The sequence below is a fragment of the Lepisma saccharinum genome, chromosome 14, assembly GCF_977018435.1.
Source record: "Lepisma saccharinum chromosome 14, izLepSacc3.1, whole genome shotgun sequence".
Classification (NCBI taxonomy): domain Eukaryota; kingdom Metazoa; phylum Arthropoda; class Insecta; order Zygentoma; family Lepismatidae; genus Lepisma; species Lepisma saccharinum.
In genome coordinates, this window is record NC_139242.1 from 61808858 (window position 1) to 61825359 (window position 16502).

The window sequence follows — 16502 nt, forward strand, 5'->3', positions numbered from 1 at the left end:
ACCAGGGCTCGGAAGTTGAAGTCCTATAAATTGCCCAAAAAGACCTATAAATACAGGGTGTATCAAAAAGAATCATCGGATTTCAAAAGTCTATATTTAGGAAACCAATGAACATAGAATCTTGCAGTAAATTGTAAACTGCTTGTGAGAGTATAAAGTTTTACTTACATAATTTTTACAAATGCTCAATATACCCACCTCTGGATGCACGGCATACATCCACACGATAGTCAAATTCATCCCCCATACTTGAGCGAACATGTCTGGTGTTGCTGCAATCTCTGCTGCTGTTATGCGGTTTCAAAGATCGTCCACAGTTCTTGGAAGGGGGCACATACACGGAGTCTTTCACAAACCACCACAAGAAATCGGAGACTGTGAGATCTGGCGATATCGCTTGGCAATGGTGTCATGTCAAATCGGTAGACCCCCTACAGCCGATCCATTGTTGAGGAAGCTCATTGTTAAGAAGATGCCAGTGGGGTGGTGCTCAAAGTAAAACTTATTATGAGTAAAACTTTATATGCCAACATGTATTTTACAATTTACCGCAAGCTCCTATGTTTATTGGTTTCCTAAATATTGCCTTTTGAAATCGGATGATTCTTTTTGATACACGCTGTATATCAAAAAAAGGACCTAAAAACGGAAAAAAGGACGTATAAATGTGATCCAAATTAATTAATAACTTCAGTTATTATACCCCCTCTCTCTGCGCGGCACCTTGAGATCTTTGCAGGCGTGTGCTGTCTGGTCGTATACACTGTGCTGAAAGCTTCAAAACAAGAGAAAGTTGCCACATACAGCGCGACCTTCCAGACAAGTTACCGTTAAAGGACCTTGTACCGTACTTGCTTCAGTCGTCCAAAAATGTTTTTCTCTCGTTTCAGGGATCGGTTCAAATATATTTATTTCTCTCTTTTTTTTTATTTCTTTACTACAGAAAGGATGTTTAAGAGGTGAAGAACTGATGATGATTCGAATTGAGAATGGGCAGTAAAAACGTAGTCGAAAGAAGGTGAAGTTGCAAAAAAACGCCGTTAAGACCTAAAAAAAAAGGCTAAAATAGGACCAATAAGCCGAAAAAAGACAAATAAAACCCACCCTTTTCTGGCCTACAATGACCCAAAATGAACATATATTATGTTGGTCCTCGTCTTCGGACACTAGGATAAAAAAGGATATTTCCTCAAGTTCCGAGCCCTATTAATAACATTAAAATGCTGACCAAGACATAATTTATTGTATAAAAAATATACACTAAAAACGTAACGTTTCCACCCTCTAATAGGGTCTTCTTCAGACGAAGATTCACAATTCACACAGAATTTATTGTGCATCTTCGTCATTTTTTTTATACAATAAATTTTGCCTTGGTCAGCATCTTAATGTGTTATTAAGTCAACATACTATTGATAATAACTAATAATATAATTTCAGAGTTGAAATCCAGAGAATTCAGAAACCAAGTTATTCTTGAAGCTTTTCTGGTAATGACGTTCTCTGTTATCCGATCAGGAGATACCTCTAGAGAAGATTACTAAGTTTACCTCTAGAGAAGATTACTAAGTTTTGAGAGCTAACGACACACTCATTTCCAGGCATCACAAAACTAGATATACACCACACAAATAGACATCCAGCAGGCAGGAAGATATGCGTGCTTGAACTAAAAAGGAACTAGAGAAAACTCCGGATGTCCTCGGAATCGAACCCACTTCTCACACATGGATACCTCCCATGACCTGATGTCCTTATTTTATTGTAATCCATAAGAAAAGGTCTGTTTCCGTCAAAAGTCCAGAACATGTACATGTATTCACATGTAAAACCTACATGTCTCGAACTAAGAGATCATAAACTTACAATAGTGTGAGGCAATTTATCTCCTGGATCATTTTTTTTCGATGACGATGACTGCGTTTTTTAATATCAGTCTTCTGGCTTCGGAGCGTGAATTTGTAGCAGTTCTTTGAAGGAAAGGATAGTGCCTGTCGGGTTGCCAACCATGCGGTCCCAACCCTGAAGGCTGTCCTGAAGAGAATTTTACATGTGTTGAAACAGTTGGTACATGTCAGTATTGAATATATGAACCTTGTAATACATAGTGTCCTATATATTGGCAGCACGTTGGATGAGTGACACTGCTAGTAGAAATCCCTGTTAACTTAAAACAATTTTCAGTGGTGATATTCTGTACCAGAATATCGTGAATAGAGAATAAATTGTGCAACAAAATATTACTTTTGGTGCCAAAACAAACAATAACAAACAATCGGTATAATTTTTTTAAAAAAAGTATTTAAAAAGCGAAACTATACTCCGGGCTTAGTTATTTATTGTCCAAAAAATATAGCAACTGAAAAAGGAAAGTGTAAAACGTGAAAAGGTGCTGGTATATTAACTCACACCTCCGACATCATATATATGATAATGACAATTACTGGTTAATATGTAACAGGCAAAAGTACGGTCCTTCTGACATGTGCGTACAGTTTTGTCGTGTTGAAAGGTTGCCAACTCTGGGTGTTCCGTCAGTTGCTCCATGAGTCGAATGCTAGTATAGAAAGCTGCAAATTATGACAGAAATGAATGTTCTTTATTTCATTAGCAACATATTGCTGAGTAGGATATCTGTCTAGGTAGCGGCGCATTGCACTTTCGTAAACTTTGCAATTAGGATCGGAATTATAAACGTGAGACTCAAGCAGCTGACGCGTACGAGAAATCGAATCCGACCACTTCTTGGATACAAAGTATATCTGCAGTCACCTCCCAATTGAGGTGGCAATTTGCTACCACTGGATTTATCATCGTAGTAGCCTATTTGTTGAATTACACAAGGATGGATTGAGTCCAATTGACACTGCAGTGTGTTCAATGAATTGTCCGTCCGTATTTCCCACCAGAGACACCCAAAGCCAAGTAGCAGAGAAATTAAGTAAGTACTAAGCCTGACTTCATGAGAAGAGAATCAGCAGTGGAGTTTATTGTAGCCAACTTGCATATGTCTTTTGACCAGTGCTTTACAGATAATTTCTAAAATACCACTGACCATTGAATTGATTTTGTAAAATTTTGAAGTTAATAGCTTTTCGTGTATGTAGAAATGGATCATCTAGGATTAGAAAAATACAGGGCGTCTGAAAATTTTCACCTGGCGACTGAATTTTTACTTTCAGTTCAACAAATAATAACAAAAATTACAACATTTCCATATCTCTATGGAAACTTCCATTACCTTTAAAAAAACTAGTACAGTAGGGTAGCCCGGGGCTATATCGATCACGGGGCTATATCGATCGACGAAAGAATATTCGATCCTAGGGCATAGTTAATGCTCGGGTTTGCAAACTTCATGGCATCAGTGGAGAAGGAGAACCTACACGGTTGAGATGCGCACGACATTGCTGCTGTTTGTAAATTAATGTGCCTGTAAAAAATTGGTTTTGGAAACAAGGTATGTGCTCTGAATGTGCATTTTCGCATAGTTAAACAAATAACCTACAGAACGTAAGCTGTACCAGCCACATTATTATTAGTAAGTGGGTAACTATATATGTAACAATGGAGTAGGTATATTAGTTGTTAGTCATACACGTTCGTGGCGCCAAAGTTGTATAGCGCAGTGTAGCCAACCAATGAAAGAAATATCGGCTTTTGGGGCTTTTACGATCATTACGATCCTCTTCTACTTCAACATTCTCTGAAATAATCCCATCTCTCACCAAACAGCCAGAAAAGACAAAACAGTGTAGAAGAAAAGTGGGAGCATGCCATCTGACGAGCATACGCCTGTAGGGAAGAAAATGAAAAAAAAAACGACAGCAAATTAAGAATGTCGGTAACGATGAAGACAATATCCCTTGCGGTTTTTGCGGTCAGTTGTACTACTCCGACGAAAGTGCTGTTAAATATGACTGGATACGATGTCAACGATGGAACATTTGGTTTCATGAAATACATATGTGACGGGGCTTTGGTAAGATACAATTCATTTGTGGAAAATGTATCTAGACATGTGATTTTGCAAGTGATCAGAATAGCCCCGTCAATGATCAGAATTACCCCGTAGTTTAGGAAAATCTTGCAATGTGTAGTGTTTCAGTTTTTCCATTTTTACAACTATCAGAAATATAAACATATAATTTTAAATTGTGCACTTTTGTAGTCAAAAGAATGGTGTTTCAGAATAAATTAACAGTTTTGGGAGGAAAAGTGTTTTTCAATTTTTTATGTACTGTTCAATGTGAAATGATCGATATAGCCCCGGGCTACCCTATGTGTTTTTTAATGTTTGTGTTTTTTTGTATCACGCGTATCATTAAAGCAAAATAATAAACATGCCATTATTTGCACTCTTGCTATCCGAATTTTAATATCTGCAGCGATATGAAAGACACGGCCATATATTAGAATGTATTGCATAGTTATTCATGCTGTTTACAGTTGAGCCTTCTTTGGGAAGGCCACTCCGGCCCAAGAATGAATGGCTTTTTTAATCCAATCTTATATTAATTAATAAATTAAATGGTTTCAGTCACATTTCATAGCTTGTCTTAGCCTGTATTTGCCATACATTTTTATTTTTTTTAAATGCTGGCTCCTGAGGAAAAGGTGCTGGCGCCTGAATTATTTTTAGTTTTGTTTACTCCTGGATGATTCCATTATATTCCGCAAGTTAATGCTCTTGGTTTCAGAGGCAATGTACTGAAATACCGCATTTTGCTTTTTCCTTCAGCTTGGGAAAAAAATGTTGCACGTCGACAAACCACAACAAATGTTTACCGTTTTTGTTGGATGCGAGAACATTGACTTTGGATCCCTCTCGATACGCCTGAATCACTCTCTCTCTTTCGAAAACCGTATTATCATTATCACGAATCGTGCTGAGAAAGTCCGAGGTAGACGGAGCTTTCACAAACCTTTGGTTTTATTCAGGAAGATTCATTGTTGTAGCGAAGAAATAGAAAGTTATAGAAAAATTATCTTAAGTTTTAATTATATTAATATCAACAGTTTACCGTTTAGTGGTTTAATCCTTGAATCTAGGTTGCCTTTGTACTGGGTAGGACAGGAACGTGTCCAGAATGAACGCTGCCACTTTGTCGTCACAAGGATTCAGTGTTCGATTCTCGGTGGAGGCACGTTTTGGTCTCCACTGTGCAGTCGAAGGTCCGATTGTGACGCGTCGCCATGGTGGTTGAGCGCGTTGTCTACTCAACCCGGCGAAAGGTGTTGGTTTGAGGTCTGACCAGTACGTGTTTTTCCATCTCCTAGTAATCCATAGTTGCGATTAACTCAGAAGATAATAAAGTACAAACATTGTAAAGAAAGTTAAAAGCCTCGGTGAGCAGTCCACTCACGGTCTCGGCATCGAAATTTCAAGGTTCGAGTTCTGACGTGGGTATTGGTGTTCCTTTGCGAGTGTTTCCATAAGTTTTATCTAATCCACAATCTCACCGTTGAGATTAGCCCGAAACAATGGTGATACTAAGGTTAGTAATTGCAAATGATTAATTGTTTCTTGTGTGTTTCTGTTTATTTCTTCTTTCTTTCTATATCAGTTATTGTTATTGACTTAATCGCGACGATGAGAATGAAGGATGAACCCATGACATGAGTGAAGCACAATGACACCACGCATCTATGCTAACCAGGTCTCAAACCTGATATCTTTGACTTTGCAGCGCTCTATGCTAACTTCTCTGTTACGGAGACAGTTTCTTACTTCTTCTTACAGAAAGTTAATTTTACATGTAAAGTATATCGATTTAGTTGTAAAACTCGATGCTCTTGAGCAAAGCGTGAACTGCACTGTAAGAGCCACATATTAGGAGCTTACGATTTTGTGTTTTTGTATTTAGTTTGTTTTAGTTTACTTGAATTTACATGTAGTGAATATTGGTGTGTATGTACTGGCCAAAAGAGAAAATACAAATACAAAATACCAGAATTAGCAACACTGCTTCCGCCACTTGTGGGTTCAATCGTAAATCTGGAGACATTTACGGCTGTCGGCGTTTTGAAGTGCAGAGTTTATGGCCATTTTATGTTTGTTTGTGGTCTCTTTTTTCCCGCCTTAACATGACGTATCAATAGGATCAGAAGGATAGCTGCATGTTGCAATGGAAGAACAAGGTCGTTACGAGCTACAGAGAAAGAACGAATCGATTGTTGTCGGTTTACCAGCAGCCTTTTTCAACTTTCTCAGTGTTGTAATGTGGCGGTAATGTTTTTCATGCACGCAATTTGTGCATTATAATTCGGTATTTTGTTCAGTCTCAGTCTGTAATTGGCAGCGAAAAAATATATTTATGGTATGACTGCACTTGGTTGTTTGACGAAAGTTTTCAGTTCAAGGAACCAAAGAAATCGCCTGTTTTTATTGGTGTTTTCCTTTCGATAGTGTTCCGAATACGAATCAAATTACGGAGCTTGAACCTTTCTTCTAAGGGGTAGAAAGGTCATTGTAAAGTAGATCGTCTACGAATAAGGTATAGTCACATACATTTAAAATTCGAAGATCTAAAAATTATCAACTGTAACTTTGAAGGGGTTAAAGTTTTGTTTATCGCGGATAAGCAGTTAATAATAATAGAGTTTGTGAAAAATGGTAGGAAATCGTTCATACTTTGCAACTAATACCAAGATCAACAAAAATGAAAATATGGAAAACACTAATAAGATCAATGGTTGGAATATTAGTGCCGAAGATGCCAACAAACTACGTGTATTCGAATGAAAAATAGTACGAAGAATTTATAGACCTGTCAGAGAAAAATACCTGGAGAATACACAATATCATAGAAATAGACAATATACTAGAAATGGATGGTGTAGTGACATTTGTAAAATGGAACTCGTTTGTATGGGTACCTCCCCGATAGCGCAGTAGTAGAGTCGTTGCCTTGTATTGAAGGGATCCCGGGTTCGATACCCGGTTAGTGTTGCCCACGGGACGAGACGGGACAGGCTTTTAAAAATTCAAGACGGGACGAGATTGACCATGTGTCATAAGACAAACGAATATTTTCGAGACGAGACAGCATTTCCACGAGACTCCACGAGACGAGACAGGCCAAATTCTCGTCTCGTGGGCAACACTATACCCGGTGGAGGCACATAGTGATTCGGATTCCACTTTAAACTGTAGGTCCAGTCCCGATTAACCTAACTGTGCAAAAAGTGGACTTAAATCTCCAAATGAACCAACCAAACAATCGATTAAGATGGATTGGACATTCTGCGAGAATGCAGGAAGGAAGGGCACCAAGAGCTATTCATCGTGCCAAGATGGAAGGGAGAAGATAGAGGAAGGCACGAAACCGCTGGCTAGACCTGAAAACCCTTGACGTTAGAAATTGGAGAAATGCTGCAAAGATAGAGAAGAATGGATGGGGGACAGTGTTGCCACATGAAGGGAAATTTCCCTTTTGCAGGGAAATTCGGACCGAAATTTTAGCCATAAGGGAAAAGGGAATTTCTATGAAAAATACCACAATTGCAGGGAAATTTTTACAGTTATTACAGTTTGTTAATTTCGGATTTCATATCCACATTTTTATGTTATTTATTTATTTTACTATTCCTACTTGTTACTGCTCCTTTAAGTTTATTGTACGTTGCTTTTATGCATCTTTGGATGAATAGTAACGAGGAGGTCATGAGGATTAACCATTAAATGTATTCCTGACCAGGATTCAAACCTGGGACATCTGGTCAGGAAGTGATGAAACTGAGATGTGAAAAAAAAAATTAAATATTTTTTATTCAAAGGAACAACAAATTCAATGGAATACTTAACTACGTATTACTACTTCTTCCACCACCACACCACTAATAATGCTGCTGCTACTGCTACTACTACTAATTATTATTATTATTATATAATTTACTTAGATGTAGGGAAAAATTGGTGCAAAAGGGAAAATTTACCCCTTGGAAAGGGAAATTGTGCCCTCATATTGTGGCAACACTGATTGGGGATGCCAAGGTTCTTCCAGAACTGTAGTGCCGGATATGTACGTAAGTAAAATTCAGAGAGAATATTTGAAGGGACTAATCATAATTCATAAACAATTAAAGCATATGCAATATTGAACGTAATGAGGAAAGGAAAAAAGAGTGTGTTAGAGACAGAGTGTGTTCCAATTTTTAAAAATGTTTACAACTTATTGTTTCTTTAAGAGTGTGCTGAAGTATATTTTTACTTTGCGACATGTTTACCATGTTCTCACACTATATTTAGGTCGTAGTAAAGGTTTACCTGATGTGATAGGTTAGAAGTTTTGAGGCATTAGATTAAGTCAAGAAGATATGAAGCTAAAAACAGACCTGTTCCGTGCTGCTTGACGAGTACAAATGGCCTCCGCATATCCTGACACACCCATATATATTTTAAGCACCAATTTATCAACCAGTTAGGAATTCCATGAAATAAATTTTTGAACCATTGCCTCCCTGGAACAAGAGGCAATGAACCATTTACGGAATGAACCATGATTGTTATTGGATGAAGAGAATATGTTGAGCGAACAGCAGTTTTTGCAGTTTTTATCCGTTCGCTTGAGGGAATTGGACGTTTTTCGGTGGATTGTGATGTTCTCCTCTATATAAAAGTAAGGATAGACATCGCGTGTGGGTAGTGCCTCGTAGTGATTTGGAATTCAAGAGGTTTCCCGTACCAATTCCCGTTTGAGCGGATTCTTCTTTCCGGGAAACGCGGTCTTCCAACTGGAACTTCAAACGTTGCCCGAACAATTTTAGCAACTGGAGATTGAAAGACATGGAAAACAGTATTTACACCCAATAAAGTCATATTTACGATCCTGAAAGTATGTAAATAAATATTTAATGTCCTCTGTTAACCACCCACTCAATCGCAGGCTTTTCTTTTACTATTAAATTAAACCCAGAATGCTATAAATATTATGCAAATGAGTATGGAAATAACAGGTTTTTGAACTGCAAATAAGCTTCAGGGTTGGGAGTTAAGTTTCTTGCCCCTCTGTCATCAACTATCGTTGATTCGACCGTGAATCCACAAATTGCACTACCAATCGCAAAATCAGCCTACACGCTGTACATTAATCGGAACCCCCAAAATCCTTGAGCACCCCCCGCTCTCGTAGTGGCAACGTCGTCGCATTGTACTCAAGACATCCCTGGTTCAATACCCGGTGGAGGCACGTACCACAGTGGTTCGAATTCCACTTTAAACAGTAGATACATCCCCGACTATAGCCTATTTGTACATAAAGTGAGCTTTAAACAAAATCTCTAACGTAAGTGTAAATACAAGAAAACTATCAGTAATACACTAGGGTTATTAATACAGAATACTAATACTATTGGATTCCTTATGGCTTCTCTCTATATACACAGTCAATGAGGTTAGAAGTTGCCAGTATTCTACAGTTTTTTTATTTAATTTTGATCACAATGATTAAAACAGCGTGATGCAACTCCCTTTATTTGGGCCTTCCCGATGGCCTAGTGGTAACGTCATCGCAGTTTAATTAAAGGGTCGTGGGTACGATAACTGGTGGAGTCACACAGTGGTTCGGATTCCACTTTAACCTGTAGGTCTAGTTCTGTTTGTCTTTCTATGAATAAAGTGGACTTAAAAACAACAACTCGCTTTTATGCAATTAACACATTTTTTGTAAACCTCCTACAACTAAACATAACAAATTTTTATTATAAGGAGAACGGTCACAGATTTTCACATCACAGTTGAGGTAGAGGCTTTGGTGCGAGCCGAGTGTTCCAGACAATCAAATACTTGAAGAAGAAGGTTGAACCCGTAGTTTTAATTTCTTTATTTGTCTTCGTGAAACTTTGAAGTTGGTATGCTGGTGCTAACATGCGCTGGATGACCATTGGATATTTTTTGCCTACTTTTTGCAGACCTAGGATAATGAGGGACGGGGGGTGGTGGTTAACGGGAAAAAATCAGAAGTAAAAAAGCAACAGGTTTTTCCGGATGGATGCACTCTCCCAGAGCGATAGAGCTCTTTTTTAAAAACAAGATCTTCCCGTAACTTGAGCTAGTAACGGCTTGATTAGGCGCAGTCTCGTTGCTTATGCTTTCTGCAAGCGATGTGGCGTTTCCCCGCTTTTTCTGACTGTATGCTACGGTTCCCACAATGGCACTTACGTTGCAGATCTTGAGTTTTTAAGCAGAAATCTGTAAACGTGCATTTCTTCGTTGACGGCTTTGTATGCATGTGCGTGCGGGCAGGAAGGCTCTTGGTACGAGATGAAGGTCAATGTTCGCATCAAGAAGCACTGCTTCCGGCTAACCTATCGTTTCATCCAGTTGTACCTGCAATGCTGGACTAACCCCGTGTTCGGTTCCCGGACGAACGCATTTCAGTGTTTGGGAAATGGGTGACACTTAGCAGCTTTCATACCGAAGAGACACGGGTTTCACGCTAAAGAAACGAGCGATAAGGGCTCCTTCAGTCTGTAAAAAAATGTTCACTGCGCAAGTGCGACCAGCAGACCGAGGCGACACGATGCACGCTGTACCGTCCGAGTGGCGCACAAGCTATGCAACAGCAACTTGTCACTCCTGTACGAAAGGTTGCATTTATTTCTGAAGGTTCGTTTCCAAATGACGCGTGTCGCTTGTCACATTGGTCGGAAAATTCCATTAAGGAGAATTCACACCAACAAACAATAGTAGACACGTGTCACTTGGGAACTAGTCAATCAGCAGCAACGTTTCACACCGTAACGGCATGGGAGACAACAAAGCCTGCGTTGGATTGGTGAAATCCTCAAGCGGCACGTGTCGCCTGTCGCTTCGGTGTGATTTCTCCCTAAGAGTTACTTTGATCTTTCATACTGGTGGCATGCGACTGACTCCTTATGTTGTGCATCGGGTTTGACTTTTGACATCTAGATGCAGCACAAGGTCCACCATTCATGAACAACCGTACAGATAAATTCCACCCATCCGCATAAAATGGATTGCTTTTCGTGGTGTTACTATGTATACATTCTGAGTAGGTTCGGATAGTTAGGGTTGGTTCCCTGTGTGTGTATTTTTGTTGTTTTTATGACGTCATAATAGACGTTTCCTTGTGGAAATGAATGAACTGTGCATTTCGCTAACAGTCTCTCTTCAAAAGTGTCAGATGCAATACATTCGAAAAGAAACAAATACATTAATAAGATGATCCCGAGAAGGGAATTCTATGAAAATTAAAATAAAACTTGCAGCCCACTTGTGGCTAATATACTAAAGGGTGGCCCTATAGTCTTTTCAACATTACAAAGAAACTATAACAGTTGCAGCTGTATGGCTTGTAGCAAAACAAAGAGAAACTCATAACGTTTTCCCCCTTTGTTCTAGGCTGAGTTGGTGTAGGAGGCGCTGCAATCGATGGAACTGAAAGTGGCGTCAGTGCAGAAGAAAGCTCAATGCATTTTATGGTATCATCAGACCAAATCACCGATTGCTCTACATCGAAATTATAGGAGGAAATATGGACGACCATCACCTGATTGAAGAAATTCGCTGTACAGCAAATCCTGCACTGACGCCATTTTTAGTTCCAGCGATTGCAGCGCCTCCTATACCAACACAGCCTCAACCTAGAACAAAAGGGAAAACTTTGAGTTCCTTTTCCTTTTGCCACAAGCCATGCAGCTGTAACTGTAATAGTTTCTTTGTAATAAACCTTCGTAATGTTGGAAAGACTTTTTAGCCACCCTGTACTTTACTAATGCAATAATGTACCAATATGAAGAAAATTATGATTGATGATGTCATAGTGGCTTGGAATACAGTTCATAGAAAAATTAGTCTTTCAAAATCCTCTTGACCATTGTCTATATCCTAGATAAAGGATGCTTTCCTGAAAAATTTGCAGTTAAGGTAATTACTCTAATGAAAGTTCGACTTGAGGCTTTACCACCGATGTATAGCTCCATTGAACCAGTTCGGTAACCGGAGAAAACCTATTTACGAGTTCAAGACTATTGGAATTTAAAAGTTTTATAAGTAAATGTTCGTTACAATGAAAATATTACTAATTTCATGGTACATTTCTTTTGTGAAACTATCGTTTATTTATACTGGTGGTACTTCCATCGGTACAAAAGCCTGACTTGCTCGAGCAAGAGTGATTAACTGGCATTTTACGTGCTGGCGTTTATGTCTCCGGAGACCAAGGTTGTTCCTGAGGTCTTGATTGATTTTCCAGGACGTAGTAACTGTAATATAAATGGACTGATGTCCCTGTAGTTGTTTGGTGCTTGGTAGCGTAGACACGTTAACGTCAGCCTAAATAAATCATCCCTATCCATTTAGCTCATTCATTACTCTTTCATATCATTCGTTTCTTGTTGTTGTTTTTTTTTGCCCATCACCATTGTTTGCTTGGTTTTCTTTGTTGTCTTCCGCAAATCTGTTGTGATTGACCGCCTCGAGTGCCGGCTCCTGGTCTCACCTTGTAGAATCCCACCACGGCATAGGGTTTCCATTCGTTCTTTCCGAGTCCTTCATACATAAGTTCTTCACCACTGTTGATGTGATTAACCTAAGGAGTTAAGTAAGTGAAGTTAAATTGCCAGCATGTAAATATCGTATGCGGTGTGTCACACAGAGTTGTCGGCATAGAATTTTGTTTTGGTGGGCGCAGAGGTAGACGAAATAATTTTCGTTGCCGACCTCTGTGGAGGAGTGGGTAGCATAGCACGCTACGAGACCGGGTGTCCCGTTTTCGAATTCCGGCCTGGGTGTGGACATCATATCATTACTCATCCTCTTCTTCACGATTAGTCAAAAGTGGCACAATAGCGAAATGCAATAGACCAAATTAATCAATGAAGGCTCTGCTCAGTCAGATTCTAAGAAACACCTCTCTTTTTATCCAACTCCCCGTTTCTTCTCTTCCTCTCTCTCTCTCTCTCTCTCTCTCTCTCTCTCTCTGTATATAATACTTTCTTCATCGTTTTCTGCCTTTTCATCTCTTTTTTTATGTGTTTCTAGGGCTGTGCGATATTATCGATAACAGTGCCAATATTTTCGATACTCGATATATCAATATCGATATTCAATCGCTGTCGAACTTCGATATCGAAAATGGACATCGCATAGTCCTATTTGTCTCCCCCCTCTTTATCCCTCTGCGTGTGTCATTCGTGCTCTAATAGGGCCTCCTGAGCATGTAAGGTTACTCGGGTGGGGACTAAAGACTATTTCACGGTGGGCTAGAGCCCATCCTTACCCATCCGTTGGCGACGCTTGTGAACACGGAGAGGAAAATAAATATCAATAGTATGGAGACAGCAAAACTACCACAAGAGCAGTAGAGTTTCGGTAGAATAAGATGGTAAAGTTTGGGCTAGGGTGTTGAATATTATTTTTTTTCTATTGACTTTCATTGGCGGAACGATGAGCCACGAATGACGTCTATTGGGAAGGAAGGTCCGCAGTCTTCATACAGTCACGATCACTTCTGGGTTGTAACTGCACCATAATTGTTACAATTTAGAAGTGTCCGTGACTGTACAATACACTATACTACTGCTCGAGTGGAACACCGTTGGTGGGATTATTACAGTACTGGATTTGTATCTGTCACTGTGTGTAAACATACTGCCGTTCACCTCATATCAAAATGAGACAGTTATACGTTTCAAACAGAGCCCAGGAGTTTACTCAAAACCGAGGAGATGGTTTGGACGAATGTGCGGTTACCCAACCTGGCCTGCAGAGCATGATAACTACTTTCATGGCGACCACAGAAAACACAAAGGTTGACATGTCTACCGACGCCACCTTCATTGCTGCAATAATATTGAACTTCACAAGCAGTTTATCCACTTAAAATAGCGTATTTTAAATAATGTTTAACAATTTGTATATATTATCGTAACATAAATTATAAACCAAGGAATAATTTGACACAATAATAAGCCTTACTTGATTCGTTCACCTGTTCAAATACTCAGTTCGCAATACAACACGCGTTGGATAAAGTTATGTTCATTTGGGAATTAATTGTAAACATGTTGAAGTTGATGTAATAACGCAAGACTGTCATGATAGAAGATGTCATAGTGAATGGAATACATTTCCCGAAATTATTAAAGTTTTTCAATATCTCGCCGGCCCCCGTGGCGGAGTGGTTAGCGCATCGCGCTGCGACGACAGGGGGTCACGGGTTCGAATCCCGGCCAAGGCATGGGTGTTTGTGTGTGCATTCACCAATTTCATCATATCATCACTCATCGGCATCTTCGCAAATTAGCCAAAAGTGACGCCAAAGGCGAAGTAAATCAATCAATTTTCAATATCTCCTTGACCTCTGACAATATTCCAGTAAAAGAGAAGATTCTACGTATATTCGTTTGATGAAAAATCTTTCATGAAGGCACTGATTCAGCACAGCAATTAGATTCTTCGGATTTGTGGAAGATTTTCAAAACTACCTGGAGGAGAACCTTATTTTTTTTTTGGCTACAAATTTAAGCTCTTGCTTAGCTGAAACAAATCGTACGCCCTTTGAATAATGCGTTAATGTTTGTCAGGTACTCTAAACACTCCCTAATAATTTCTTATTTTAAATGGAAGAACACGAGTAGCCTAATTTCATATTTATGCATTGTTTCGTTTTCCATTTTCAGGCATTGACCACTGGAAGGACTTGCAGTTGGAGAGGAGGACCAACGTGTTTGGAGCCCCCTACACGGTGAGTAATCTAGTAAGCTACAGCTAGTGAATTTTTGAATGACATACTGTATCAATAACACTTTAATCGTTCTTATATAAGTGTGAATCGCATAGAATGTACCATGTACAGTGGGATCCACGAGTGCAAGTTGTCCATCACCATGTTCGTGCACTTTATTTGACCCAATAAGAGCTTCAAGAATAAAAAGAAAACTCAAAACAAGCTGTTGACAACTTCTGCACCAGTATACATAAAAATTAGGGCTGAGCTGATACTCTTGAAAATTGCAATAATTAAAAATTGTTGAAAATATTGGCAATATTGGTGTGTAAATATTCTTTTCCACTTATGTGCATCAATGTACCAAGAATATTCAAGAAAATATTTCAGAATTTTGCATAATTTCCAGCATAATTAGACCGCGAAAGTGTCGCGCGGTATTTTTTCGGACCCCGTGAGCAATAGACGGAAAAGTATCGGCGGTATCGGTAGATGAATTCCAACCGATACTTTCCGATACCGATATCACTGGTATCGGCCGATACCGATACATCTGCGTCGGTATCGGTTCAGCCCTAATAAAAATCCATCGCTTAAAACACACACAGGATGTAAGAGAAAAATTAATGAAAATAATCATGGACAATTTGCACGGTACAAGTTGATTATATCGTAATTCTTACTAAATGTGTTTTTTTTTGTAACTTTAGTAAAAAAGAATAGATTGCTTAACCAGAAAGTCGATATCGTCGCATTGTTGACAATTTATATAAAGACAACTTGAAAAATCAATATGTGTGAAATCGTCATTACAATGATCGTATAGTAGAAACGTATTGTAGTGAGAAATAGAGTTCGCACGCCTACTGTACAAGTAGGTTATGCTCAGAATTGTGCATCTAAGTCGGGTACTCTTGGTTGAGGCGACAACATTAACTGCTATACTATCAGAGACACTGTATTGGAAGAGACTACAATGCATTCATTACATTAGTTGATCGTCCCATGCAAATAAAAGGACAGACATATCCGAACAATGACATGATTAATCTCATCTGGCTGGCTGAAATCCGTGATTCAAAGATGTCGTTTTCACGAACCAATAATTGCCGGTACGATTGCTAGTCATAGTAGGACGTAATTCATCCAGTTCATCGGATCACAACGGATCATAATCACCGTCGACAATCGACTCGCGTGGCCCGCTGTTCCGTTTCGTCCAAACGGATGTGTTGACCTGTAACTAATCAGCTATCGTTGTGCTCTCTGAATTGGACTCTTCTCCACCCTGCCAACGATTATGACATTTTCTGTTGCAAGAGGCTTGACAGTTAATTTCAGATAATCTTGAAAATAGATCGTTATGTGAAATGTTCGTGCTACACCATTGCTATGTCTGTTACCTATTGTAAATGAATTAGGTTTTCTTTGTCCAGTTCCCTTTTCTGTTTTCTTTTCACGTTTTTTTTTATTTTCATGGAAACAGTGAAATACACGTTTCATGTTGAAGATTTGTAATTTATTATTGAGATAGACCGCGTGCGTGGCGGACTCGACGCCAAAGGTTCTGGATTCGAGTCTAGGCATGGATGTTCGGTTTGTGAATGTTACTGCATCAATTTCATCAGATCATCTTCGCAGTAAAGATATTCCGTGTGCCTTGCACAATGCCATGAAGGCACATAGGAGGTACGGCGATAGGGTCTCACACATTCTCGATCTCGACCATAGTCGACATGATATGATCAGCACCAGGTTCAAGCTACCTTTAGCTCCAGGCACCCATTGATTTATTGGTTAGTTGCATGA

General features: G+C 39.2%; 1 protein-coding gene across 6 annotated transcripts in view; it reads left to right on the forward strand.

Annotated features, from left to right (window-relative positions):
* The window catches only part of trio (trio Rho guanine nucleotide exchange factor), an 820581-nt gene that overhangs the window by 72145 nt on the left and 731934 nt on the right, over positions 1 to 16502 (forward strand). For all 6 annotated transcript variants that reach the window (XM_083135769.1, XM_083135773.1, XM_083135771.1 and 3 more), the window contains exon 2: positions 14647 to 14711. The gene's annotated coding sequence lies outside the window, so the exon portion shown is untranslated. The remainder of the gene's footprint in view (positions 1 to 14646; positions 14712 to 16502) is intronic.